The 4500-nt window shown below is 44.6% G+C and overlaps 1 non-coding gene across 1 annotated transcript; it reads left to right on the top strand.

Annotated features, from left to right (window-relative positions):
- Positions 1–4119: 4119 nt before the first annotated feature.
- Positions 4120–4204, top strand: trnap-ugg (transfer RNA proline (anticodon UGG)). The gene is given in 2 exon segments: positions 4120–4155; positions 4169–4204. It is a non-coding gene; the product is annotated as a tRNA-Pro (tRNA).
- The last annotated feature ends 296 nt before the right edge of the window (positions 4205–4500 follow it).

The following is a 4500-nucleotide window of genomic DNA, read 5'->3' as shown; positions in this document are numbered from 1 at the left end:
ATGCTGTATACGTGTGTGTGTGAATGAGCCTGAGTGCGAGTGTATCTCTCTGCATGTCAGTGTGTCTACATGTGTTTCTATGTGACTGTGTGAGTGCCTATGTGTATGAATATGTTTTGTGTGATTATGTGTGAGTGCATGAGTATAAGTGTGTGTGTTTCAGATTGTGTGTGTTTTAGATTATGTGTGAATGCATATGTTAAAGCGTGTGTGTGTTGTGAGAGTGTGTGTGAGTGTTTGTGAGTTTGTGTGTGTATATGTGTCTTAGAGTGTGTGTGCACGTGAGTGTGTTAGAATGTATTTGGGTTAGTGTGTGTGTGAGTAGGAGTGCATGTGTGTGCATGTGAGATAATGTGTATGCACTGGAGAGTGGCTGTGTTAGTGTGTGTCTGTGTTGGAGAATGAGTGTGTTAGTGTGGTTTAATGAGCATTGAAAAGTGAATCCTGAACGCCAGTACAATAGCTTAAAACGGGGTTTGAAATGGGATAGTTTCAATATTTTATGTTTGGGTGGTTTAGTGGTGGTCGGAATTCTTTGTAAAAGGCTTTCAAATGTAACTTTAAAATGTTTCATGGGGGGCGCTAATGGGGTAAAAGGGGTGTGAAGAGAGTTCAACGTGTTTAAACTGTTTCTAATTTGTCCATTTAAAGGTATACGTCCCTGTCTAGGATTTATGTATTTCTAAAGCAGTTTTGAAAGAGATTGAAGGGTATGAAATATTTCGAAATTGTTGGAACATACCTTGATTAGTTTGAAGGCATGTTTTCAAAGAGATTGCTTACACGGGAGGGTGAAAGAGAGGTTGAATAGGAATATTGACTTTTTTTTTGTTTGTGTTTACAATTGAGGTAAGCGGAGAGAAGGCGTGTGATATAGCCTGTAACCCAGGAAGAGGTATTTGTGTTTTCAGAGTTACTATGCTGGCAGTGAAAGTATCCGGAAAACATTACGCTCAAGGCTCAAGTTAATGACACTTGCCAGCGAGGAAATTGTTCCTTCCATCGACCTGATGGACTTTTGTTTGTACAAACACTTCCTTCGGAAAGTCGATCAACGGGGTCATGTGATAGTGTGGGTAAAGTGCAGAGCAGGGTCTGTAGCAGGGAGAAAGAAACCTTTGGCAGTTTTGAGATTTGCTGAGGTCAGGAGCATGTGCAGACTGTTCCTGAAAATTCAGTTTCAGTCTCTTCCCAAAATCACCCTCTGAAAGCTTTAAGACTTTTAACAGATTGTTTCAAGAATGCCTGGGTTTGCTAATGGCGCTTACTTGAAAGTTTTATTGAGCTACGCGTGAATGGGGTTAATGTGGAACTGGTACAGTCATCAACTAGAAGATAAAGTTCCTTTTTAAAAAAATATTGTTCAACTATTAATGCTTATATCGCTTTATTTGTTAGAGCTATACTTAAACTGTGTTATTCAGTAAAGTTTGCATAAAATATCCTAACTTATCAGTGGAATTATTCCTTACGTCAAATGTCTTATCTTCACATTTATGCCAAGTATTTGCTAGTTTGTTAATATAAGTTTAGGTTCCAGCACAGCACCCGACCACACACAGCATTCTTTGTTATCAGCTATAGTGGGGAAGAGCCACAATGTACTGATAAGCATAGAAATAGGTGGCACGTGACACAGTGGTTAGCACTGCTGCCTCACATCGCCAGGGGGCAGGTTCAATTCCCACCTTGAATAACTGTGCAGTTTCTGTATGTTCACCCCATGTTTGCGTGCATTTCTTCTGGGTGCTCCGGTTTCCACCCACACTCTAAGCATGTGCAGGTTGGGAGGATCGGCCAATGTAAATTGTCCCTAAGTGTCAACAGATGTGTAGGTTAGATGGATTGGCCATGGTAAATTGCCCCTTAGTGTCCAAAGATGTGCGGGTTAGGGTGGATTGGCCATGCTAAATTGACCCTTAGTGTCCAAAAGTGTGCAGCTTAGGTGGATTGGCCGTGCTAAATTTCCCCTTCATGTCCAAAGATGTGCAGGTTGGGTGGAATTCTCTGCCCATTGAAGTGGTGGAGGCTACCTCGGTGAATATATTAAAGTCACGGGTAGATAGATTTCTGACAGACAAGGGAATTAAGGGTTACGGGGAGAACGCGGGAAAGTGGAACTGAGTCACTTCAGATCAGCCAATTTCTTATTGAATGGCGGGGCAGGCTCGAAGGGCTAGATGGCCCTACTCCTGCTCCTATTTCTTACGTTCTTATGGATTGGCCGTGCTAAATTGACCCTTAGTGTCCAAAGATGTGTACGTTGGGTGGATAAGCCATGACAAGTTTTACTTGAGTGTCCAATGATGTGCAGGCTGGGTGGAGTCGCCACAATAAATTGTCCCATAGTGTTCAAAGATGTGGCGGTTAGGTGGATTAGCCATGCTAATTTGCCCCGTAGTGTAAGTGGAATTAGAAGAGTAAAGGTGTGGGATTGTGGGGATATGTCCTGGGCGGGGTTGTTTTATCGCTGCAAGTTCTGATGGGCCGAATAGCCTCCTTCTGCACTGTAGGATTCGATGGTCAACTGCAAATACTGGAAAATCTTCGAACATCTTACAACCTGTTGTGGAGAGAGTGGAAGAGAGTTAAAATTTCAGATCTGTACGTGCTCAGTTCTGGAGGTGGCGATCCACTTTCTTTTTCCTGGGGAGTCGATGCGATTTAACAGAAGCTCCAGGAGATCTACCAAATCCATCAGTAGGGGTGGTGGAGATCCAGAGCGATAAACAGAAGATACACATGTGGCAGACACCTGCACCAGACTCACTGGGTGAAGTTTTGTTCGGATTACTTCACCTTGGGAAATGGGATAGCAATACCAGCTACATAGGGGTAAGTTTTTCACTCAGAGGGTGGTGAGTGAATGGAATCGGCTGCCGTCAGTGGTGGTGGAGGCGAACTCGCTGGGGTCTTTTAAAAGACTTCTGGGTGAGTATATGGGGTTTTATGGGATTGGGGGTTATAGATAGGTCTATAGATTGGTAGGTGTTGATGTGATCGGCGCAACTCGTGGGCCGAAGGGTCTGTTTGTGCTGTAGTGTTCTATGCTCTATGTTCTATAGAGGGAGTCGGGCCCATATACCAGTACAGCAGTGGGCTGGTGGGTCGGATTAGGATGAGCGATGTACCAGGCTCACTCGGGGAGAAGTAGGCACATTACTTATCCCAGATTCAGTCGGACAGGAGGTGATGCAACATCGTGGGCCGAAGGGCCTGTTCTGCGCTGTAATGTTCTATGTTCTATGTTCTATGTTCTATATTATGGTGCACAAATAATCCCAAGTGGCGGATCTGTGCTTGACTCAAACATGCTGAAGATAGGTCAAACGTGGAGAGAGCGCAATTAATAATTTTGCAAAGGTGGTGGCAGGTCAGAGGATAGGACAGTATAAAAAAAGAGCAAAGGATGACACCACAATTAATCAGGAGGGATGGTGGCACAGTGGTTAGCGCTGTTGCCTCACAATGCCAGGGACCCAGTTTCAATTCTAATTTGGGTGACTGTGTGTGGGGGGGGGGTTTGCACATTTATAGAACACAGAACATAGAAAACTACCCCACAAACAGGCCCTTCGGCCCACAAGTTGCACCGATCATATCCATACTTACCAGGCCATAGAACAATCTATAACTCCCAATCCCATGTACTCATCCTGAAGTATTTCAAAAGACCCCAGCAAGTTCGCCTCTACCACCACCGACGGCAGCCGATTCCACTCACTCACCACCCTCTAGGTGAAAAACGTACACCTGACATCTCCTCTGTACCTGCTCCCCAGCACCTTAAACCTGTGTCCTCTCGTAGCGACCATTTCAGCCCTTGGAAATAGCCTCCGAGAATCCACCCTGTCGATACGTTCATCACCCGACGAAGGGGCAAACCCCGAAAGCTTGTGGGTTTACTAGCAAATAAACTGGTTGGACTTTAACCTGGTGTTGTGAGACTTCTTACTGTGTTTACCCCAATCCAACGCCGGCATCTCCACATCATGACTTCATCAAAACAGACAGTGAAATGGAACCTTGTTCAAGAAATCTCTGATGAGTTGTCAAAAAAAAGTTGCCTAACTTGAGGTACTTTGACAAGCTGTCTTCAGGGCTTTGATTATAGCGCGTGGCTCGTTGGTCTAGGGGTATGATTCTCGCTTTGGGCGTAGTGTTAAAATGCGAGAGGTCCCGGGTTCAAATCCCGGGCGAGCCCTGCATTTGTTTTAAAGATAATTCTTTGCAATGAAGGTGGCGACAATGAGTGAAAGCCGAAGCAGTGTTTACCTCCCGAGAACTCATTGCAGAGAAAATATCTCTGCAGAACTCGAAAAGCAACCATACAGTCTGACAGGACTGGGAATCCCAGTCAGATTTTAATTTTTCCATGTTTTAGTTTAATTCCGGTGTTCCGAGTGAACCGTGAGTATTGGTGAGTTTCAGCAGTCCTATTGAGGGGAAATTTACAATCAGGCGACGGACACACGAGGGGAGGAAATAAGGGCAGAAGAA

Source organism: Carcharhinus amblyrhynchos, unplaced genomic scaffold (genome assembly GCF_965287045.1).
Source record: "Carcharhinus amblyrhynchos unplaced genomic scaffold, sCarAmb.v2.hapA scaffold_79, whole genome shotgun sequence".
NCBI lineage: Eukaryota > Metazoa > Chordata > Chondrichthyes > Carcharhiniformes > Carcharhinidae > Carcharhinus > Carcharhinus amblyrhynchos.
The sequence above is the reverse complement of the archived record's forward strand: the minus strand, read 5'-3'. Positions and strand labels throughout refer to the sequence as shown.